Below are 24,530 nucleotides of genomic sequence, written 5' to 3'. Positions count from 1 at the left end.
CAACACAACGTCAATCAGTGAGGTGCTGCATTGGGCCAGAATCTTACCTGCCTTCCCACTTAAAATAAGGTCCCATCAAGATTTGAACTCGGATCATTGGATTCAGATTGCTAACCATTACACCATGGAACCTCTACAAACGTGGCTGAGGTTGCTGTGCAACAGTTTCTTACATGATATCACCGTGTATGTTTGTCAAATGTGGGATTCGACCCCATGCATGAAAAAGACTTCATCCAATGGGACTACAAACACATTCTGGCTTTGGCAGTTAAGACTGTAATGACTTACAGCCATTCACACATACAGAATGAAAAGCTGGCGAATGAAAAGCATGCGCACTAAGTAGATCAACTCACGTCACTTGGGGCCAGACTGTCCTCACACAACTGGACTTGGCTTACAGATCAGAATTTCGGGTCATCCTCACACAAAAGTGAGTAACGTCTCTTTTCTCTGTTGCCTTGCCAAATAGTACGTAAAACATTCTTATTGATAAATCTGTTTATGTGACATGCGGGTGATCCGGTGGAGGCCTGGGTAACAGCCCAACGCAGGTTTTAAAGCAGTTGAGGGAGAACCACACAGAGGAGTGGCTGCATCGCGTGGCAAGGTACACCACAGAGTGCATGGACTGATCCCGTACTGTTGCCCATGAACCTGAGCCTCCAGACCCTGCTGTGGTGCTGAGCTGTAACTGGATCCTCTCCGTTTACAGTCAGGATATTTTAACAAGGCTGGAGGACATCATGGTCAGAATAACATCGACAAAGTTTTCTTATCTGCCTTTCCCGCTTAAAACAAGGTCCCACCGAGATTTGAACTCAGATCGCTGGATTCAGAGTCCAGAGTGCTAACCATTACACCATGGAACCTCTTATAGGTGGCCTAGGCCGTTGTGCAACAGTTTCTTACATGATATCACCATGTATGTGTGTAAAAACTTGCTGTCAGAAGTGGGATTCGACTCCATGCATGAAAAAGACAGCCGACAAAGACTTCATCCACCAGGACTACTGTATACAAACACATTGTGGCTTTAGCATGGGTTAAGACTGTAATGACTTACAGCCGTTCACACATACAGAATGAAAAGCTGGGATAATGACAGGCTGCTATTGGTTGTGAATGGGACCTGGCAGAGCAGCAGCCGGAGTTTCATGAGAGGCCAGTGACTGCCTAGTACTTTTCCCCAAATATAGGGTGATTATTATTTTGCAGGAGAATGTTCCGGCTTCCTGTGAAACTTACAGGCCTGTTAGGAGTTGAACTTTTGCTATGTAACATGACATAGTACATTAGCTATGTCAAGATTTCGTAAGCACCATGCAATGACATAGTATGGCTCAACTTTCAATTCAGATGTATAAACTAATGTATTGGGGCGCTTCTACAGAAAGCGGTGAAAAAGGCGTATATGTACGTTACCTTGCTAACGTTCATTTTGACTTCCGAGCCAGTGACAGGAATGTAGGCCTAATATCATAAAAACGCTTTACACAAGTTCAAGGTAGTTAGCTACACTGTAACAGCTAACGTACCTAACCTTAACTTCGGTTAAGTGACACAATTTTCATGCATATAATACTTTCATGGTTATCATTTAGTGTTAAACATATTCCTCACACAATCACTAGTGCATGTGCAGTCAGGCTCTTCTAATTAATATTACCCAACATTAAAGTAATTGCAGAAGAAGGTATACAGCTAACTTTCTAATTCATGATATTTCCCACCACACACTGTAAGAATACATGTTTATTAAAGGAAATCAGGTTAATTCATGAGCTGTATTTCAGACACAATACACCCTAGGTGGTTTATGCCAAGTTTTTCATAGGATTATTACAATATTACAAGGCGGAGGTCTTGCTTTCATGTTCCAACACTTATGTTGTTTTCAGGCATTCAAAAAATGTTAATGCGTTTATGTCACCAAAGGCAATGTCTTCAAAATCAAAATCCCACAAAGCGATGGCAGACTCAGAGTGGATGGCACGCTTAAGAAAGTTTGCCAGCTCTGGGGCCTGGCCTGCCGGCGAGGGAAACAGACTGGCTCCCAGGCAAAAGAAGTGGTATGAGCTGAGTCAAAGGGTATGAGTATATTCATGGCACAGTACATTGTATTCATTGTTATTTACGCTCACAATGCATTTTACTCACTATAGGGTTAGGGTTGTATCAAATACAATAAAAGGATCCTATGAGTTAACATGTAATAAGCAAATCATTTTCATCAGATCTCTGTAACTACACAAATGCAAATCAATGATTTAATATGTGTTCAATTCAATCAAATGTACAACTATCATCTTTAGATCGACAAATGTCCAATGCAGTGCCATGGACAGACGTCCTTGTTTGGGCAAGCAAGGACGTGCACGTGTGGATTCCACACTCAGAAGGTAACCCTGTTCAATTAAAGACTCAAGTAGTGTGTGTGTGTGTGTGTGTGTGCATGCATATCAGTAAATGAACTAATTAGTGATGTGTCTACTCTGCCATGCCACAGCCAACTGGAGCAAGGATTGCCACCGTGGGGCAACAGACTGCAGCAGTGGGTCCGGGTCCGGCCCAAGCCACTGTGGGGCAACAGACTGCAGCAGTGGGTCCGGCCCAAGCCACCGTGGGGCAACAGACTGCAGCAGTGGGTCCGGTTCCTGCCCAAGCCACCGTGGGGCAACAGACTGCAGCAGTGGGACAAGTGCTGGGAGTGCAGGGTCATAAACAGCGACCAATATTGAATTTATCAATGGTATTTGGATTTGTTACTGAATATTTGACGCTTTATTCACTGAATGATAGTTTGACAATACAGTCCTCTCATGACACGGCCCTTTGCTTTTTTGCCTTTCAGTTTACCAAGTCAAGATTTGGGGGGTCTCATGGTGCTGCTGCGAAGCCAAATCTCAGCAAAGCTAGAAGAGTAACCCAGGTAAATCGAGATCAAATAGCAGCTGTTTAAATTGTGTTATTGTTACAAGTTACTTAGACGGAATTCTTTACAGACCCAAGTCACTGACCCCACCAGTTCTCCAGCCAGCATTGCTGTCCCAGTGAGTACTGATGTAACTCACTTTTTGAATACAGTATTTGTATTTCTACACACATTTTTTATTAGTATTAAAAAAGCTTTCAAATGAGAAATGAAACTTGAAAGCTAAATAACAGTGTTTCATGTAGAGCAGCTGTATGAAATAATAACTTACACTTTGATTGTGTTGTGAATGCTATGAATTTTAGGATATTCTTTGCCATGCTTTAACAGGCTCCAGACCCTCAGACTGTTGCTCAAGCTTCAGTGCCTGTTCCAGTGTGCCACTGTGTCAGTAAGTCATTTAACTTTTAATTTCATACTGTGTAGAGCATCAGCAGTGTCTTTTAGCAGTAATAAGTATGTTTATACATTGTTTTGTTATTGCACAGACGGCTGACTCCAGGACAGAGACAATTGAAGCGTCACCATCTCAGCTGCCCCGTTTGTGGTCTGAAGGCTTGCCACCTGAGGACCACAAGTGGATTGTCAAGACTGTGCTGAAGTTGGGCCCTAAAGGAAGGCTAGAGCTTCAACACAACCTGAAGCTCTGGTACTTTCCACCACAGCCGAGCCATGTGTACCAACAGGCTCCTGCTCCAGACCATTTTTTTGCCCACCCACTTCTTGTCTGGATTCCCTACAGATTGTGGAAGGTGAAGGTGGTCTGTGCCAACCCTGCCTGTGGGCAGCACCAGCTCACAGGAGCAGGGCTGCATAAGAGGGCACGGCGGGTCCTGGATGTGGAAAGGATCTACAATATGGTGGCAGAGACACTAACCTGCACCAAATGTAGATCAACTCACGTCTCTTGGAGCCACACTGTCCTCACATAACTGGACTTGGCTCATTTCAGAATTTCGGGTCATCCTCACACAAAAGTGAGTAACGTCTCTTTTATCTGTTGCTTTGCCAAATAGATATTACGTAAAACATTTTTATTGATCCGGTGGAGGCCCGGGTAACCGCCCAACACGGGTTTTAAAGCAGTTGAGGGAGAACCACACAGAGGAGTGGCTGCATCGCGTGGCAAGGTACACCACAGAGTGCATGGACTGATCCAGGACTGTTGCCCATGAACCTGAGCCTCCAGACCCTGCTGTGGTGCCGAGCTGTAAGTGGCTCCTCTCCGTTTGCAGCCAGGATATTTTAACAAGGCTGTAGGACATCATGGTCAGAATAACATCGACAAAGTTCTCTTATCTGCCTTCCTGCTTAAAACAAGGTCCCACCGAGATTTGAACTCAGATTGCTGGATTCAGAGTCCAGAGTGCTAACCATTACACCATGGAACCTCTACATAGGTGCCCATAGGTAAAACCTGCTGTCAGAAGTGGGATTTGAACCCACGCCTCCATTGGAGACTACGACCTGAACGTAGCGCCTTAGACCGCTCGGCCATCCTGACTGTACTGTTGATCACAGAAATGTTTCGGTATCGCAGCACGTGGACAGACTTGGACAGTCCTTTCCTCACAGAAGTTGATGTAGTCTGTGATACACTCTGTGAGCCCATCAATGTCCTCTCCACGCGGCTCACAGAGTGCCTGCCAGTCACTCACCTCAAAACAACAAGTGTCTCATAAGCCTCCGACCATCTCGTCACTGTCCTCATGATTGCAGGGTGGCTCTTGACTAGAGGCACATAACAGGGGTTGAGGTGCACTAGGTTGTGGTCTGACCTACCCAGAGGGGGAGGGGAGAGGAGATGTATGCATCCTTTACGTTAGCATACAGCAAGTCCAGAGTCCTCTCTCTATAGTAGGACAGCTCACATACTGAGTGAAGTTGGGAAGTGTCTTAGCCATGGTGACGTGGTTGAAATCACCCGAAATAGCAATGAGTGCATTCGGGTGTTCAGAATCAGAATCAGAAACTGTTTATTGCCAAGTAACATACATTACAAGGAATTTGCTGTGGTCTGAAGGTGCTAATGTTTTGATAACAAATAAGTAGAATATAAAAGCTAAAATAAGAATAAGAATAAAAATAAAAATAAGATAAGATAAATAACAACAGTGCAGTGACCAGAATAAAGTAAAGTGTCCAGATAAAGTGTCCAGTAGGGGGTGAGTGCGTTAATGTAACGCAGTGGGGACAGGGGTGATGTACGTTAATATAACGTATAGCTTGTGTTTGTGTTCTGGGGGGGGGGTCAGTGAGAGTTTGTCAGGTTGACTGCAGAGGGGAAGAAACTGTTTTTGTGGCGGGAGGTTTTGGTCCTGATGGACCGCAGCCTCCTGCCAGAGGGGAGGGGGTCGAACAGATGGTGTCCGGGGTGGGAGGGGTCGGCAGCGATCTTCCCTGCTCTCCTCAGGGTCCTGGAGGATTACAGGTCCTGAAGAGATGGGAGGTTGCAGCCGATCACCCTCTCTGCAGAGCGGATGATACGCTGCAGTCTGCGCCTGTCCTTGGTGGCGGCAGCAGCGTACCAGACGGTGATGGAGGAGGTGAGGATGGACTCTATGATGGCGGTGTAGAAGTGAACCAGCATTTTTTGTGGCAGGTTAAACTTCCTCAGCTGCCTCAGGAAGTACATCCTCTGCTGGGCTTTCTTGATGAGGGAGCTGATGTTCAGCTCCCACCGGAGGTCCTGGCTGATGATGGCGCCCAGGAAACGGAAGGACTCCACAATGTCCACTGGAGAGTCACACAGGGTGATGGGGGCGGGTGGGGCTGCGCTCTTCCTAAAGTCAACAACCATCTCCACTGTCTTTGAAGCGTTAAGCTCCAGGTTGTTGCTGTTGCACCAGGTCACCAGATGGTCAATCTCCCACCTGTAGGCAGACTCATCCTCTCCAGAGATGAGTCCGATGAGGGTGGTGTCATCCGCGAACTTCAGGAGCTTGACGGACTGGTGACTGGAGGTGCAGCTGTTGGTGTACAGGGAGAAGAGTAGAGGAGAAAGAACGCAGCCTTGAGGGGAGCCGGTGCTGATTGTCCGCGAGTCTGAGACGTGTTTCCCCAGCTTCACGTGCTGCTTCCTGTCAGACAGGAAATCTGTGATCCACCTGCAGGTGGGATCAGGCACGCTCAGCTGGGAGAGCTTGTCCTGAAGAAGAGCCGGGACGATGGTGTTGAAGGCAGAGCTGAAGTCCACAAACAGGATCCTGGCATAGGATCCTGCGGAGTCCAGGTGCTGGAGGATGAAGTGTAGAGCCAGGTTGACGGCGTCGTCTACAGACCTGTTGGCTCTGTAGGCGAACTGCAGGGGGTCCAGCAGAGAGTCTGTGATGGATTTGAGGTGGGACAGGACCAGGCGTTCAAATGATTTCATGACCACAGAGGTCAGGGCGACGGGTCTGTAGTCATTTAATCCTGTGGGCCCTGGTTTTTTGGGGACGGGGATGATGGTGGAGGCCTTGAAGCAGGCTGGCACGTGGCATGTCTCCAGTGAGGTGTTGAAGATGTCCGTGAACACCGGAGACAGCTGATCGGCACAGCGCTTCAGGCAGGATGGGGAGATGGATTCTGGTCCAGCAGCTTTACGCGGGTTTTGTCTCTTGAAGAGCCTGTTCACATCTCTTTCAAGGACAGACAGAGGTGTCGATGCTGGAGGAGTGGGGGGCGCTGTGGGGGGCAGCTGTGGTGGTAGGAGGTGTGAGAGTTCAGCCCCAGGTGTGATGAGGGGGTTGGGGCTGTTGGGCTGGAGCTGGTGGGTGATGGTGTGGGGGATGGTGTCAGGACTGTCCCATTGTCTTTCAAAGCGACAGTAGAAGTCGTTGAGGCTGTTGGCGAGGCGTCGGTCGTTAGCAGAGTTGGGGGCTCTTGGCTTGTAGTTGGTGATCTGCCTGAGCCCCCTCCACACAGAAGCAGAGTCGTTGGAGGAGAACTGGTCTTGTAGTCTCTCTGAGTACAGTCGTTTAGCTTCCCTCACCGCCTTGCTAAACTTGTACTTGGCTTCCTTAAACTCTGCTCTGTTGCCACTCTTAAACGCCTCTTCCTTTTCCAACCTCAGCTGTCGCAGTCTTGCTGTGAACCAGGGTTTGTCGTTGTTGTAACTCACCCTGGTCCGAGTTGGTACACAGCAGTCCTCACAGAAGTTGAGTCTGTAGACGGGCTATAGCGGAGTGAATGACGTCACACGCCGACTTCGAGTTGGCGCGCGGGGGGGGGGGGGGGGGGGTGTACCTGGGCAAATAATACGGCCTGAGTCCAACAGCCAACAGTTCAATGTCCGGGCAACAGACACTATCCTTGATGGTGATGTGGGTAAGGATTGCACCACCTGTTGTTAACGAAAACGGCAAGCCGCTTTACGCTTACCGCTCCCAGTGCAATCCCTGTCGGCCGGGACAGTCTGAAAGCTGTCGATGGAAACGTTGTCGTCAGGAATGTCCTGGTGCAGCCATGTCTCCGCAAAGCACATTAAACTACACTCCCAACACTCCCTCTGACTCCTGGCCAGCGCCGCCAGCTTGTCCATCTTGTTTGCCAGCGATCTCACGTTGCCCATGATGAGAGAGGGGAGACACGGCTTATATCTCCTTTTCTCCATAAACCTCTGCTGTCTCGACCCACCTCTCTTCCCTCGTCGCTTCGTTCCCCCTCTGCATCCTCTGCGTGTTTTTCTCCAGATTTCAGCGGGGATGTCCGATGATCTGGTCTCCAAGCCGGCCGGCTTCAGAGCGATCAGCTGATCTCTGGAGTAAACAAAGCGGCCCAGAAGTTGCTGCGCGACTGTCCGATGTTTGACTGAAAGGAATTCCAGAGTGAATAAAAGTACCAGAACTCTCTCCACCAGCGTGTTTGAAGAGGGCACAACTTCAAAAGTCAGTACTTAAAAAAGTTCTGAGTTAAATAAAGAAATAAAGGAGAAAAGTAAGAAAAAGAAGAAAACAAACAGGAGCAACTGTAAAAGGCTGCATGCACGTCGGCGCATGGACACTTATTTCGTCAGTCAGTAAGGGTCTGCATTGGCCCAGAGTGCTAACCATTATACCATGGAACCACTACAAAGGTGGCCCAGGCCGCTGTGCAACAATTTCTCACATGATATCACCATGTATGTGTGTAAAAACTTGCTGTCAGAAGTGGGGTTCATCCGACACACTACTGTATACAAACACACTGTAGCTTTAGCATGGGTTAAGACTGTAATGACTTACAGCCGTTCACACAAACAGAACGAAAAGCTGGGATAACGACAGGCTGCTATTGGTTGTGAATGGAACCTGGCATTGCAGTAGCTGGAGTGAACAACAGCTGACTTTCAAATTGTAATACTAACAATAATTTAAAGGAGACAGTTCTACTTTCCTGTGTCAGAAGTGGGATTTGAACCCACGCCTCCATTGGAGACTATGACCTGAACGTAGCGCCTTAGACCGCTCGGCCATCCTGACTGTGCTGTTGGTGAAAGAAATGTTCTGGCATGCGAGCACGTGGACAGACTTGCTGAGTACTTGGTGGCGCGTGGGGTCAGACCGCTCTCTGTCTCAGCAACCAGCAGGGAAGTGCGATTATAGCACTGTGGGGGAGCCTGGATTAAGGGGACAAGAAGCGGGTTGTTTATGCTGCTCGACATCAGGACAGACTTTTGAGTGGACGTTTCAGGACGCCAAAAAAGGCCTCAGTAACGCCTGGTGTTGAGAGCACCACCCGCTGCATGTTAGGTGCGAGCAGTGCACCCGCACAGTGGCCTGACTGCTGCCGTTTAGTTGAGAACATTTTTATAAGACTCTTCATCCAGGCCCGGTAAGAAAAGGGAAGAGAGCGGATTCAAGGTGGTCCTTACTTCTGAGGGACTATCATAAGATTAGGCAGCTTGTTGTTGGTTACTCCCTGGTGATGCACGGAACAGAGATTCAGCTGGTTGAAGTGAACCAGAACACCCTCATCCAATGGCACAACAACAAGCAGAAGAGTCAGGGGCTCTCTGTGCTGCTCCAGGGCACTGCATTGCCTCCAGCCCTCCCTGAGTCAGAAGAGCCTCTTCAGGAGGCAAGAGTACTCCCCGCTGCACCCATCCCAGCACAACAGGAATGGCTGCAAGTGGCTCCTCTCTGTTTACAGCCAGGATATTTTAACAGGGCTGGAACACATCAATGCCAGAATAACATTGACCAGTTTCTCTGATCTGCCTTCCCGCTTAAAACAAGGTTCCACTGAGTCCCATGCCTGTCAGCGTGCATATTTGAGCGGGATGCAGCTGATTTTGCTCTGTTGCGTGAAGCAAAAAGACAGCGGCTTCAATCCCAGGGCCTGTCCTCCCCTACTGATGACGACATCAAAAAACATCTGTGCAGAGAGGAGCTTGCTCTCAACTGCCCACCACTCAGCTGCAAGATACGCACTGTTTTCCTGTGAAAATTTGTCAGAAGTGGGATTCGAACCCACACCTCCAGTGGAGACTGCGACCTTAACGCAGCGCCTTGGACCCCTCGGCCATCCTGACTGCATAAACCTGTCAGTAGTGGAAATTTTGCTCTGTAACATGACATAGTACATTAGCAATGTCAAGATTTCGTACACTATGCAACGACATAGCATGGCTCCACTTTGGTTGCAACGCAACGTCAGTCAGTGAGGTGCTGTATTGGTCCAGAATCTTACCTGCCTTCCCGCTTAAAATAAGGTCCCATCGAGATTGGGACATTGGATTCAGAGTGCTAACCATTACAACATGGAACCTCTACAAACGTGGCTGAGGTCACTGTGCAACAGTTTCTTACATGATATCACCGTGTATGTTTGTCAAATGTGGGATTCGACCCCATGCATGAAAAAGACAGCCTACAAAAACTTCATCCAATGGGACTACTGTATACAAACACATTCTGGCTTTGGCAGTTAAGACTGTAATGACTTACAGCCCTTCACACATACAGAATGAAAAGCTGGCGAATGAAATGCATGCGCACTAAGTAGATCAACTCACGTCACTTGGAGCCAGACTGTCCTCACACAACTGGACTTGGCTCACAGATCAGAATTTCGGGTCATCCTCACACAAAAGTGAGTAACGTCTCTTTTCTCTGTTGCCTTGCCAAATAGTACGTAAAACATTCTTATTGATAAATCTGTTTATGTGACATACGGGTGATCTGGTGGAGGCCCGGGTAACAGCCCAACACGGGTTTTAAAGCAGTTGAGGGAGAACCACACGGAGGAGTGGCTGCATCGCGTGGCAAGGTACACCACAGAGTGCATGGACTGATCCAGGACTGTTGCCCATGAACCTGAGCCTCCAGACCCTGCTGTGGTGCCGAGCTGTAAGTGGCTCCTCTCCGTTTGCAGCTAGGATATTTTAACAAGGCTGTAGGACGTCATGGTCAGAATAACATCGACAAAGTTCTCTTATCTGCCTTCCTGCTTAAAACAAGGTCCCACCGAGATTTGAACTGGATTTAGAGTCCAGAGTGCTAACCATTACACCATGGAACCTCTACATAGGTGGCCATAGGTAAAATCTTGCTGTCAGAAGTGGGATTTGAACCCACGCCTCCATTGGAGACTACGACCTGAACGTAGCGCCTTAGACCGCTCGGCCATCCTGACTGTACTGTTGATCACAGAAATGTTTCGGTATCACAGCACGTGGACAGACTTGGACAGTCCTTTCCTCACAGAAGTTGATGTAGTCTGTGATACACTCTGTGAGCCCATCAATGTCTTTTGAGTGGACGTTTCAGGACGCCAAAAAAGCACTCAATAACGGCTGGTGTTGAGAGCACCTCCCGCTGCATGTTAGGTGCGAGCAGTGCACCCGCACAGTGGCCTGACTGCTCCCGTTTAGTTGAGAACATTTTTATAAGACTCTGTGATCTTCATCCAGGCCCGGTAAGAAAAGGGAAGAGAGCGGATTCAAGGTGGTCCTTAATTCTGAGGGACTATCATAAGATTAGGCATCTTGTCGTTGGTAACACCCTGGTGATGCAGGGAACAGAGATTCAGTTGGTGGAAGTGAACCAGAACACCCTCATCCAATGGCACAACAACAGGCAGAAGAGTCAGGGGCTCTCTGTACTGCTCCAGGGCACTGCATTGCCTCCAGCCCTCCCTGAGTCAGAAGAGCCTCTTCAGGAGGCAAGAGCACTCCCTGCTGCACCCATCCCAGCACGACAGGAACACGAATACTGGCTGCCAGCGAGTACAGCAGGTCAGGCGCAACAAAGGCTTTCAGCCTCTAAACAGACCACGCAGCTTCCACGTCCCATCTTGCCAAAGGGGCCAGTGAAGAGGCATTTGTTTGTCACACCCCCTGCACAAGGACCCTACCTGGCACCTCAGTTCTTTGCACAACCAGGACAAACTCTAAATCTGGTACCAGTAGTCCTTCCTTTGTCGGTGGTTCAGGGCACCTACCCACAATCCAGTGCGCCTACCCCAACAGTGGAAGCACGAGCCGGAGCCACTCCAAAGAGGCCATATAGGCGAACTGTAGAGGCAAACATGTGTAAAAAGTGTGTATTGTAAATAGTGAACACTTGTAAATTTTAATAGCTGTAAATAATATTGGTATTGTAAATGTTAAGAGTTGTCAATAATAGTGGCATTGTAAATGTTCATAGTTGTAAATAATAGTGGTATTGTAAATAGTTAACAGTTGTAAATAACAGTGGTGTAAATATTAATAGTTGTTTATTAAAGTATCAATATATTACTCTGTGTTTACTGTAAATAGTAATAAATCCTGCAAAATCTTTCAAAAGTTTTTCTTTATTTCTTTTTTCCTTGAACAAACAAAACTGGTGTACAGGAAATGACAGTTCGTGTAAAACAGCACAATAATAATCATAATAATGGTGATGATGATGATGATGACATTTTATAATAGTAACATGGTATGTTATTTACAAGTTAATTAACTTGACACTTGGAAAAAAGAAAGAAAAGAGGTATATGGATATGAAATGTATCATGTCTTGCCTGATTATTTACAACCTAAACTTTTGGGGGACGGGCAAGGGGAACAACAGTTAATGGAGTTCCTTGAGTGTCAGTAGCCCAGCCTTATAAGTGGGGAATACCCCCAACTCTGGAAGCGATGTCCAAATTAGGTAATGTACGTCACTCAGCACGTATCTGCCACTATCCTCCATTGAGAACTGCAGTTCGCCGGTTCGAAACCCGTCCGAGACATGTCCAAAAAATGTAAAAAAACATAAAAAGTTTCCTATTTGTGTTCAGGCAGCTAGAAATACGTGCATCAAATATATATGGATACAAAATAGCCAAACTTTGCCCCTTTTCCCGTCTTTTCCCCCTCTTTGAGGGACGAATGTTCCCCAGCTTCTGGGCCATCCTGACTGTGCAACCTTTGTGTTATGGAAATTTCACCATGTAATATGATATGGTAGATTGCATTTGTGATGATTTAGTACACCACGCAATCATACACCATGGCTCAACTTTGGTCGCAACGCAACGTCAATCAGTCAGGTGCTGCACTGGTCAGGAAACAAAGACTGCACATGCAACAAGATCAGACGAAGGTCTGTGATTATCCATTAGTGATTCTCTTATCTGCCTTCCCGCTTAAAACAAGGTCCCACCGAGATTTGAACTCGGATTGCTGGATTCAGAGTCCAGAGTGCTACCCATTACACCATGGAACCTCTATAGAGGTGGCCCGTCCGCTCACAGGACCAGGGGGATAAGAGGGCACAGCGGGTCCTGGATGTGGAAAGGATCTACAATATGGTGGCAGAGACACTAACCTGCACCAAATGTAGATCAACTCACGTCTCTTGGAGCCAGACTGTCCTCACACAACTGGACTTGGCTCACAGATCAGAATTTCGGATCATCCTCACACAAAAGTGAGTAACGTCTCTTTTATCTGTTGCTTTGCCAAATAGATATTACTGGAGGCTGGAGGACATCATGGTCAGAACAACATCGACAAAGTTCTCTTGTCTGCCTTCCTATTTAAAACAAGGTCCCACCAAGATTTGAACTCAGATCGCTGGATTCAGAGTCCAGAGTGCTAACCATTACACCATGGAACCTAGGTGGCCATAGGTAAAAACTTGCTGTCAGAAGTGGGATTCGAACCCACGCCTCCATTGGAGACTACAACCTGAATGTAACGCCTTAGACCGCTCGGCCATCCTGACTGTACTATTTATCACAGAAATGTTCTGGCATCGCAGCACGTGGACAGACTTGGACAGTCCTTTCCTCACAGAAGTTGATGTAGTCTGTGATACACTCTGTGAGCCCATCAATGTCCTCTCTACGCGGCTCACAGAGTGCCTGCCAGTCAGTCACCTCAAAACATCCCTGAAGTGTCTCATAAGCCTCCTCCGACCATCTCGTCACTGTTCTCATGATGGCAGGGTGGCTCTTGACTAAAGGCACATAACAGGTGTTGAGGTGCACTAGGTTTTGGTCTGACCTACCCAGAGGTGGAGGGGAGAGGAGATGTATGCATCCTTTACGTTAGCATACAGCAAGTCCAGAGTCCTCTCTCTCTAGTAGGACAGCCCACATACTGACTGAAGGTGGGAAGTGTCTTAGCCATGGTGACGTGGTTGAAATCACCCGAAATAGCAATGAGTGCATTCAGGCGTTGAGCCTGTAAACGGGCTATGGAGGAGTGAATTACAGTCACAACAATGGCACGTTCGATTCCCTGGGCAAATAATACGGCCTGAGTCCAACAGCCAACAGTTCAATGTCCGGGCAACAGACACTATCCTGGTGTGAACAATGGCTGACTTTCAAATTGTAATACTAACAATACTTTAGAGGAGACAGTTCCAGTTTCCTGTGAAAATGTGTCAGAAGTGCTTCCACTTCCAATCTTGCCAATGGGGCCAGTGAAGAGGCATTTGTTTGTCACACCCCCTGCACAAGGACCCTACCTGGCACCTCAGTTCTTTGCACAACCAGTACAAACTCTAAATCTGGTACCAGTAGTCCTTCCTTTGTCGTGGTTCAGGGCACCTACCCTAGTGCGCCTACCACAACAGTGGAAGCAGGAGCCGGAGCCACTCTAAAGAGGCCATATAGGCGAACTGTAGAGGCAAACACGTGTAAAAAGTGTGGCCAGTTCCGCACTGCTGACACTGGACACAGCCATAACCGTGGCAGAGTGTATTGTCCTCAGTCAGAATCTCTGACCAAAGACCAATGGTTGGAGGAAATGAGGAAAAAGTTCCCAAAATAATAATGTGCAATGTATTGTAAATAGTTAATAGTTGTTTATTAAAGTATCAATACAAATGTTCCCCAGCTTCTGGGCCATCCTGACTGTGCAACCTTTGTGTTATGGAAATTTCACCATGTAATATGATATGGTACATCGCATTTGTGATGATTTAGTGCACTACGCAATCATACACCATGGCTCAACTTTGGTCGCAACGCAACGTCAATCAGTCAGGCGCTGCACTGTTCAGGAAACAAAGACTGCACATGCAACAAGATCAGACGAAGGTCTGTGATTATCCATTCGTGATTCTCTTATCTGCCTTCCCGCTTCAAACAAGGTCCCACCGAGATTTGAACTCGGATCACTGGATTCAGAGTCCAGCATGCTAACCATTACACCATGGAACCTATATATCACTTTCACATAATGACAGTTTTCATTTGTATAGACTAGGCCACGTTCATGGTGATAATGTCAATGCTTTACACAAGTTCAAGGTAGTTAGCTCCACTGTAACAGGTAACATATTTCCCACCACACACTGTAAGAATAATTTTTTATAAAGGAAATCAGGTTAATTCATGAGCTGTATTTGAAACACAGACGCAATACACGCTAGGTGGTTTATTCCAAGTTTTTCATTGGATTATTACAATTACAAGGCGGTGGTCTTGCTTTCATGTTCCAGCACTTATGTTGTTTTCAGGTATTAGTTATCATTCATCAGGTATTGGTTGCATTCTTTTATCTGCCTTCCCGCTTAAAATCAGGTCCTACCGAGATTTGACACACCGTGTACGTATGTAAAAGAATGCTGTCAAAAGTGGGATTCGACCCCACGCATGAAAAAGCATGGGTTAAGACTGTAATGACTTACAGCCGTTCATACATGCAGAATGAAGAGCTGGGATAACGACATGCTGCTATTGGTTGTGAATGGGACCTGGCAGAGCAGCAGCTGGAGTTTCATGAGAGGCCAGTGACTGCCTAGTACTTTTCCCCAAACATGCATACAAGATTTTGTACACTATGCAATGACATAGCATGGCTCATCTTTGGTTGCAATGCAACGTCAATCAGTAAGGTGCTGCATTGGTGCAAAGTGGTAACCATTACACCATGGAACCTGTACAAAGCTTGTCCAGGCCATTGTGCAACAGTTTTTTTTCATGATATCACCATATATGTATGTAATAACTTTCAGAAGTGGGTTTTGAAAACATTTCAGGCCATCAGTAGCGGAACTTTTGCTATGTAACATGATGTAGTACATTGGCTATGTCAAGACCAGGCGCTGCACTAGTCAGGAAACAAAGTAAAAATCTGCACATGCAACAAGATCAGACGAAGGTCTGTGATTATCCATTAGTGGATAGGTTGCATTCTCTTTATTACATTACAAACCCTCCATTATCTGTCGTGAATTTCGCTGACGTTAGTTCTTGCCAGCTGGCCTTTAGCTAATGTTATCTGTTATTGTGGCTTTTAGGTGACGTTAGGCTGTTAATACAGCATTTGGGGAACAACATGTTGACTATGAAGCAGAATATTCTTTACCAAATCCTTTAAATTCAGATGTATAAACGAATGTATTGGCGGGCTTCTGCAGAAAGCGATGAAAAAGGCGTATATGTACGTTAGCTTGCTAACGTTCATTTTGACTTCCGAGCCAGTGACAGGAATGTAGGCCAATATAATAAAAACGTCAATATCATATCCGTTATATGAAACGGCAGATTAGTCAAACTGCTGAGTTATTTACCATAGTTAATATTACCCAACATTAAAATAATTGCAGAAGAAGGTATACAGCTAACTTTCTCATTCATGATATTTCCCACCACACACTGTAAGAATACATGTTTAAAAGGAAATCAGGGTAATTCATGAGCTGTATTTCAAACACAGACTCATTACACCCTAGGTGGTTTATGCCAAGTTTTTCATTGGATTATTACAAGGCGGTGGTCTTGCTTTCATGTTCCAGCACTTATGTTGTTTTCAGGTATTAGTTATTATTTATCAGGTATTGGTTGCATTCTCTTATCTGCCTTCCTGCTTAAAACAAGGTTCCACTGAGATTTGAACTCTGAACGCTGGATTCGGAGACCACAGTGCTAACCATTACACCATGGAACCTCCACAAAGCTGTCCCAGGTCGTTGTGCAATAATTTCTTACATGATATCACCATGTATGTGTGTAAAAACTTGCTGTCAGAAGTGGGATTCGAACCCACACATGAAAAAGACAGCCTACAAACACTTGGTCAAACATCAAATGGGCCTACTGTATACAAACACATTCTAGCTTTAGCATGACTGCATAAACCAGTAGGTTATCTGCCTTCCCGCTTAAAATCAGCGTCCACTGAGATTTGAACTCAGATCTCTGGATTCAGAGCCCAGCAATGTCACCATATTACCATTTTTTTAATCTAAATATTCCACTGACATAATCATTTTTTGTTAGCAGGTTACCATATTGTTACCACAATATTACTTCACTATTACTTTGCCTCGTTGCTGTGATGGAAAACTACAAGCCGGTTACTCGTTATCAAAGGTTTCAGGGGACTTGAATGTGTTATACAGAAGCATTTAGTGAATTTCGGCTGAGGAGATTAGAGATGAGCATTACAAGTGAACACAGTGTAATGCCACCCAATTCTGAAGGTTGCTTCCTGGCGAGGAGTATTTAATAGAGATTCACGACATGTCCAAATAAGGTTATTCTTCACCCAGCTAAAGACCTAAGTTGACACAAGTCACTTTGTATGTCAATCAGGTCATATTCAGAGGAGACAGTATATCACAGTGGAGTCTGAGGCAAAGTGTACCCCCCCCCCCCCCCCCCCCCCCCCGGCCTTGGTCTCCTAGGTGATGGAGACAGCCTTGCCTTAACTTCCCTTATTGAAGTTCAGCTATTGCTCTTAAAGAGACAGGCAAGGACTTACTGCTTTTATGTGCCTGAATGTGATCTGGGGACCACTGCGTGCTACCTTTCAGCCTAAAGAAGGAACATTCCTTGACAGTTGCCATCTTTAAATATGTTTCCTATTACTCCCCTTTGTTTTTGGCCCCTTATTACCCTGTTACATACATTTCAGCCTCATGTTAATCAGATATAACCCTTGTTAATACAAAGTTATCACCTATTTATTGCTTTGGCTTTGGCTTTTCTTTCCCCTGCCCTTGAAACTCAGTCAATCTAACCATCTGACCAATGAGCAGAGGGAGCTTTGTCACATGGCTTTTAGTGATGCTGTTCGGTTTGCTTGGAATTTTTTTGTGTGTGAAATGAAACTGAACCTATGGGAAAACGCAACAAGCTTACCAGCTCGTCCACTGATTTGGACCAGAGCAAATGATCTATATACGTTCGAAAACAACCTCACTGATGGAAATCTTGTCCTCTAGTCTTGAAAAGCCATCTTAAATTTGGTAAGCTCCATTTTTGCTATTGGATACTAATCTGTTTAATGTGATAACGTACTAGGAATCGACCTGAGTCCCATCGGTTGGAAAGCGGATCAATCGGCGAACTTGATCTCTTGAGAGATCAAGATGTGACTCGCTGCCTCTTCAAACTCCCAAAACGTATGGCCTGCTATGTCAAGTGGATTGTAGACATAACGTCAATCAATCGATCAATCAATTTATTGGACCCATGCAATTATACGAGGTACAACTAAAGTGAAATGTTTCTCCAGTCTGACGATCAGCAACAAAGATCAAGCGATGGCCTTGAGAGAGGTGCGTTTGTCCAGTCTTGCGCAAAAAAGGCTTCATGTTGATGTCTCAGTGAGGGAAGTCAGTTGAACTGTCAATTATCCATTTACACAGCTTACTTAAAATGTGGCATGTGTGCATTTGTTTAAGGCTGATCCATCCAATACTCCCAAGCTAATAGCTCCTGAGTCTTGCCAGACTGTAATGACCTTAGTCACATGTGGGCGTTTGTCAGGCTAATTGTCTTTACATTTACTGGTAAAGGTCAAGAAAAGGTTAGTCCTCTCTTCCTACGTCTTTCTCTGCCCTTTTCACCTATTAAATGACGTTGAGAGTCTTCTCCGAGGTATATCGGGCAACGCCCGATCCCAGTAAACCTTTCACTGTCTCCCAACAACAAGTATTTGGGAAGTACTAACTGAAAACCAACATTAATAAATCACATGCTTTTACTTACAAGTCTACTGTGCTGTTGAGATCTGCTCAATTCATCTGGGAAATAACATTTTTTTTTCCCCGCCGCAAAAGTTCCTCCTTCTCTAAACACACTCGAGGAAATTGTTCTTCGGTTGAAATGCGCTTTTAAGAGGAAGACAGACTGATTTGTGCCTTTGAGGATCAAACTTCAAGAGACTGAAGATGTAAGCGCAGGAAGTTTTGAGATAGGAGAGGCTCCGGCACATCCTCTGATAAAAAATTTAAGTGTTGACGTTCAGAGAGAGGCCTCAAGAAACATTCTTTTTCCAATTCATCTGTTCGAAAGAATCAACTCTTACCTTCCATGGCAATGTCTAAATCCACCGTCTTCATCACCCAACAGGGTTTGAGGTGGTTTCTTGCTCGCAGAGTGCCTGAGGTTTCTGCTTTGGCAGAGGGAGGCATATTTCTCATGCAGTAGACAGGAGACAATATACTGAGAACCAACTTGCTCTTTTCCAATTGCATATACATGGACCTAAGTAAAGGTCAGGCTCTCAGTACTACTCTGGTCTGAAATGCGAAGCCTGCTCCAAGTTTAGCCTCAATCTGCCTGTTGATTTGACCTGGTTTGACAAATCAATCTCCACTTTCACCTGGCTTTCATTTCAATTTAAGATTTTCTTCTTTTTCTTCAACACTTCATACTTGCCATTTTTTATTGTTGCTTTCTTTCTCCCGATTTCTTTAAACGCTGTTTCTTCTTTCTTCTCATGTCTGAGGCTTTCTTCGGTGTGCTTGAACTTCCTCTGCACTGTCTCCTCCTATAACCGGGAGAACAAAGAGATAGGTACGGTGGAGCTGAAGAACTCAGCATTCCCCTTGTTTCTCCTGTAACCCTCAGGCTGCCTGGACAGAGGTGGTGATTGGCGGCTGAAAGAAGGGAGGAAAACAGAAGCTGCTTGTGCTGTACTTTGCGATACTGATTCACAGGTGGCTGCTGACGACAACCCCTGTCGCGTTTGAAGTCCATAGTGGTCATCAAAACAGTTGGCAGTTCCACCGATTTGGGGCTTGTTCTTCTTATCAACTTGCTTAACTCGCTGTCATCCGGGTTCTACTCCTAACCCCGAGAGAGCGTCCCTCTCAGAAATGCCATCTCTGACTACGGATGATGCCAGTGGCACAACTGAACCATTTCAAAGGTGTTGGAAGTTCAGGATGTAGCACACAAGATGCCATTACAACTCCTGGTTGTCTTTTGCCTCCCAAAACAGTAACTCTGGTTAAGTAATTTACAGCCACACCCAGGCGACGCGTAGTTCATTGCGATGTGATATACTGCACAGGGAATAGAAACAGCATGAAGAAACTGCTACATGGCCAACTCTATTGCCAGATAAGAATGTCAATATTGGGGTGATTCTGCAAAACCTCAAATTATGTTTGTTTTTCTGATCATAGTTAACCTACATGGTTTTCCTCTGAGGTTTGACTGGCGCCCTTTTGATTATGCCATCTTGTTGCCCCCTCTTCGTCTGCAACGGTTTCACGGCACCAGCTGGAGAATTAGCGGCACCAACTGTTTCATCTCGATGAACAAGCCTCCAAATATTTAAATGACGGTAACGGATTCATTGGCGTTTTGTCTTTGTCGATTTTGGTTCAAGTCAGATCTGAACTGGATGGAAAGCTCGCCATTGGTACGAGACGTAAAGTCCTGTCGGGAGGAGATCTGGGTGGATGGATGGGTCCACATGGGAGACAACTGTTTCCAGTCAGCATTGTTTTCTCGACCCCCAACCAGGAAGTTTTTGTGTCTGAACGGTCATATGCAACGGTTTTTGGAAGGTGTGTGTCACGTGCCAATTACTATTCAAAAGACCACGCCACACACACTCATATGGTCGGGTTTCAGAGATGCCATTTGAACTGAACTTCCCAGTCTTCAAGTAGCTCATTTCAGATCATAAAAGCAGTCAGCTGCTCTTCTAGTATGTTTTTTTCCTTTTTCTTTCACAAGCTTAGACAGTATACGGAAGCTTGGAAATTGGCCCATAATTATTTAATGGGTTACATGCCTAATGATGGCTCCTTAACTGGATGAGCGATTGCATTTAAAAAAAAAAAATGAAAGGCCCAATTCCAGTAGATAATGAGCTATTAGCGGCTGATAGAACAAACAGAATAAAACGCCGCATTGCATAATCGCGTTGGAAGGAAGTCAAGTGAACTGGAAGAGGCTTCATCTTGGAAAAAAAAAAAGAAAAGTCCTGCCAGTTTCACCGACTGTGTGCGTGTTATTTTTGGGGACAGCATATGTCGGACGCAAAATCGAGCAGGCCCGTGGAGCGATCATATATACGCAAGGAACATTCTGTCCCGCCTATCCTCAAATCATAACCGATCATCATAATTTGTGCCGTCAGATAACTTAATGACGTCCCTCAAATGACTCCTCATTGAAGCCCTTACAGCTACTCGCGCCCATGCAGCGGAGTTTTAAAGGATGAACTCTGGCGATGTTTTCCGCATTATTTTTATCATCAACAAATCCCAGGTGTGTCTTGAACGAGGAAAACAATGGGCTTGGAGCTGTGAGCCACAGACCGGGTGGGGGAAGTCAGAAAGCACTGACGGGAGACGGACTAACGCGCCGCTGGTCCGTATCTTTTCGTGGGTTCGACGGCATTAAGAAAGCCGCAAGAACTGGCTAACATCAGCAATACCGTCACAGTTTACTCGCGTAACATCTCTTTTTTTTTTTATATATATACAGTGCTTGACAAATGTATTAGACCCCCACCCAGTGTAAGGTGTTTCTGTAATGGTTAATCCACCAGTATGTGCAAGCCAAGCTCTTTAATCAAAATGATATCTTTAATGCTAAAATATAATTATTGTTGTTATCCATGAATTCTCAAATTTACTGTTATACAAAAAACCACATTATTATTTTTTGATTGAGATGCCAAATTACAGTTATTTACTTGCGTTTCTGAACAGAAGCATTTGTTTTGTGGTTGCAAAGAATGCAAGCTGTTATCAGGGCCAAAGGAGGTCATACAGAATATTAAGATTTGTGGTTAATATATGTGAAGAAGCACTATTTAGTTGTTCCAGTTTGTTATTTGCCTAATAAATAACAATACAATTCTTAGTTTGAAACAAGTTTTTGACAGATTTCTAAAATATTTGTGTTTTCTCATTTTTATGACAGGTGGTCTAATAAATTTGTTAAGCACTGTATATATATATAATGTGTTCAAGGGGTGTCAGGAGATAAAACAGCGCTGTGTGTAACGGTCAAAGCCAGCAGGATGTCCACATATTTTTAGCCCCGAAATCACAACGAAGCTACGATCAATCCAAGCAGTCAGTAATGAATGTGGGGTTGCATGCAGAGGCCCCCGACACGGGGAATGAATTGGAGGTGATGTGCTAACACACCTATTATTCATTTACGGGAAACGATGTCGAATATTTTTTGGTGAATGGATGCAGTAGTTTGAGGGCAGAGAATGCATTACGTATGTGATGGATTCATTACAATGTTCCTCCAGTTGCCTTGCGGTGGTGATTTACAGTGTGGTTGTACTATAAAAAAATCGTAAAATCACCGCGGAGCAGTGGCATATCTGAGGCAACAGTTGGGCGGCGGAGGTTAAATAAAGCCCGACAAAGGCACATAACTGTCGGGAGAAACGCACATTGCTTTAATAAGGGGGGGGGGAGGGAGAGATTGGGAAGCGGGCCACTCTGCTGCTCCTGAAGGGCATCAGATGACACAGCTTTGCACAGAGGCCTACACACACACACACACACACACACACACACACACACACACAGATGTGTGTCGGCGTTTGCATGAAAAGCACTGCTGTGTTTGTGAGCGCATGCTTTCGGAGCCACTTGCGCGCTTGTGCCAGTTACTCAAAGACAAAAAAAAAAATCCCGGAGGCCCCCAGCAGCTTGGCATGGAATCCTGCGGTATTTGTTTTTTTTTAATCGTGCCGTTTCTGGGCACCAACCGGGTGCTCTCCTTTCAGTCCCGGCGGTCTCGCTACTTAATGTCAAGCTGTGACGCTGTCGTCAATTTGCACTGATTTGGGTCCTGACCTTTCAACGGTGGAATGTAAGTAATAGAAGTACAATTTTGAGGTACCTGTACTTTAACTACACCCCTGTACTTCAAGTGTAGGGGAGTTGAAGTACAAAATGGAGTTTTCAGTACTCAATTGATTGATTTCTTTTGGTTTGTTGCTAGAGCGAACAGCCCAACACTTTATGAAGGTGTTAAAATCAGCTCCACCTCAACCAGTTACAACACAATTGCGATGTGACAATAATCCTATAATATATATATTTACATATATCTCCATGAAAGGGATTCACTTAGCATGACAAATACTTGTTGACTTAAAGTACAATTTCTGTACTAGCGATTTTGAATGCAGGACTTTTCTTTATTATTATTATTATTTATTTATTTTTTTTACAGTTTTTACACCTTTTTGAGGAGGAGGTAATTTTATGCGTAAAGTTTTGCAAACTTGGAAAAACCCACCTGAACTGCGCCCACTGACCCCCCCCCCCCCCCTCACTCGCAGAACGTATGGGCGGGGGTATGCTGCATGCAAGCACGTGCCAAAGTTCATTCTAGAACAAAAAAAAAAGCAAAAACAAATGTTCCCCCACGCCGACCGACAAACAACCTGGAGCGCAAACCGGGCCAGCTCAGCGTCTTGCAGGCCGATAGCTGCTGCGGCCCAGCAACAATCGCAGGCAATCAGGCCGAGCAGCCATGCTGAACGAGGCCAAGATGATGAGAGAGAGAGAGAGAGAGAGACAGGCCCCCCCCCCCACCTTGGTGCCTCACAGCTCTCTACAACAAGTAGAGCGAAATACAGTTAAATGGAAGATTAGATTTGATAAACTGAGAGACTAGAATAGGATAGCATCCGTTGCAGTCGCATTTATTATGAAGCCACTGGCGTATTTACATATTAAAAATTGCCGAACCAGTTGTTTTCCTGTTAATCATCGACTGGCCGTGACGGCTCAGAAATGATAAAGCAGCCGTCATTACATAATACTTACGTGGGCCCAGTCTACACTTGAGAGGAACTGTTACTATAACTTGCGATGTTAGACTCTTTAGCATGTATCTAATTATTTACACATTAGGGGGCAATGAACGCGTTCATGAGGGGGAGAGCAGCAAGTCCAGCGGAGCGGAGCAGATGGAGGTGGTGGTGGTGGAGGTGGCGTGGGTGTGGACCTGAATACTGAGGTGAATGCGCCCTAGCGTTCACTTAAATGTCCAAACAAAACAGAGGAGTTCATTGAAGTTCTAATTTAAGTTTGATGGAACACAAACCGCCATATCTACCACCCCCCCCCCCCCCCTTTTAAACCCCACCTGTGCTGTGTTCACGCCTCCTTTTCCAGAGGCCGCAAAGCCGACAGTAACCAACAGCGTGAGCTTGAGTAAAATCCAGCGGAACACATAATCACCCCCCACCCCCACCAACATGTCTCCTCCCATTATTATTATCATATTTTTGTGATTCTCCCTTAAATGCAAATGCAGTGAGGATCCAATCCAGTCTGAAACATGGCTGCATGCACATACACATATGTGGAAGCGAGACACACACATTCTCAATGATAGTTAATGATGCACAACACACACACATACACACACACACATTATGCAACACGGGGCTGAGTTGGTGGAGGCTGCCTCATCCTCATCGTGGGGGGGGGGGGGGCCCGACTGGAGGCATCAACATGCAGCTAATAGAGGCCCCGTTATCAACCTGCTGAGGGACCAGCTGTCTGTCTGTCTGTCTGTCTGTCTGTCTCCTGGCAGCGCTGTGAAACATGGTGATTAATAAGACGAGTCAATGACCTCCAGCAGAACATGAAATCACGTCCACGCCCAGAGTGGCATTCCAAATGAAGAGGGAGCGGGGGTGGGGGGGTACAGAACAAGCTCACAGTCCCACCGGCTGCTCCTCCGCTCTGGAGAGAAGAGCTGCGAATCAATTCAGTTCAGGGTCAGCGGGACCGGAAGGACAGAGGAACTCTCGTTATCGCTTTTGATCAAGTATTGGTCTCTCTAGGACTTTGATGCCGACGTTGATTTAGGACATGCAGCCCCACCCGTCCTCAACTGCCCCCCCCCCCCCCCCCCCCCCGTTGTGTGCGCTCCGTCTGTGTTCAGGGCTACATACGCTTCCATT

At 45.8% G+C, this 24,530-nt stretch overlaps 10 non-coding genes across 10 annotated transcripts; all 10 read right to left on the bottom strand.

The window, feature by feature from the left end:
* Window positions 1-803: 803 nt before the first annotated feature.
* trnaq-cug (transfer RNA glutamine (anticodon CUG)) lies at window positions 804-875 on the bottom strand. Its single transcript has one exon. It is a non-coding gene; the product is annotated as a tRNA-Gln (tRNA).
* Window positions 876-4,257: 3,382 nt separating this feature from the next.
* Window positions 4,258-4,329, bottom strand: trnaq-cug (transfer RNA glutamine (anticodon CUG)). Its single transcript has one exon. It is a non-coding gene; the product is annotated as a tRNA-Gln (tRNA).
* A 30-nt stretch (window positions 4,330-4,359) lies between these two features.
* trnal-cag (transfer RNA leucine (anticodon CAG)) lies at window positions 4,360-4,442 on the bottom strand. Its single transcript has one exon. It is a non-coding gene; the product is annotated as a tRNA-Leu (tRNA).
* Window positions 4,443-8,296: 3,854 nt separating this feature from the next.
* Window positions 8,297-8,379, bottom strand: trnal-cag (transfer RNA leucine (anticodon CAG)). Its single transcript has one exon. It is a non-coding gene; the product is annotated as a tRNA-Leu (tRNA).
* Window positions 8,380-9,348: 969 nt separating this feature from the next.
* On the bottom strand, window positions 9,349-9,431 carry trnal-aag (transfer RNA leucine (anticodon AAG)). The gene has a single exon. It is a non-coding gene; the product is annotated as a tRNA-Leu (tRNA).
* Window positions 9,432-10,451: 1,020 nt separating this feature from the next.
* On the bottom strand, window positions 10,452-10,534 carry trnal-cag (transfer RNA leucine (anticodon CAG)). Its single transcript has one exon. It is a non-coding gene; the product is annotated as a tRNA-Leu (tRNA).
* Window positions 10,535-12,522: 1,988 nt separating this feature from the next.
* Window positions 12,523-12,594, bottom strand: trnaq-cug (transfer RNA glutamine (anticodon CUG)). The gene has a single exon. It is a non-coding gene; the product is annotated as a tRNA-Gln (tRNA).
* A 321-nt stretch (window positions 12,595-12,915) lies between these two features.
* On the bottom strand, window positions 12,916-12,987 carry trnaq-cug (transfer RNA glutamine (anticodon CUG)). The gene has a single exon. It is a non-coding gene; the product is annotated as a tRNA-Gln (tRNA).
* A 25-nt stretch (window positions 12,988-13,012) lies between these two features.
* On the bottom strand, window positions 13,013-13,095 carry trnal-cag (transfer RNA leucine (anticodon CAG)). The gene has a single exon. It is a non-coding gene; the product is annotated as a tRNA-Leu (tRNA).
* A 1,375-nt stretch (window positions 13,096-14,470) lies between these two features.
* On the bottom strand, window positions 14,471-14,542 carry trnaq-cug (transfer RNA glutamine (anticodon CUG)). The gene has a single exon. It is a non-coding gene; the product is annotated as a tRNA-Gln (tRNA).
* Between the last annotated feature and the right edge of the window lie 9,988 nt (window positions 14,543-24,530).

This window comes from Enoplosus armatus, chromosome 22, assembly GCF_043641665.1.
Source record: "Enoplosus armatus isolate fEnoArm2 chromosome 22, fEnoArm2.hap1, whole genome shotgun sequence".
Lineage (NCBI taxonomy): Eukaryota > Metazoa > Chordata > Actinopteri > Centrarchiformes > Enoplosidae > Enoplosus > Enoplosus armatus.
Note: the sequence above shows the minus strand (reverse complement) of the source record. Positions and strands in the feature narration are given on the sequence as shown.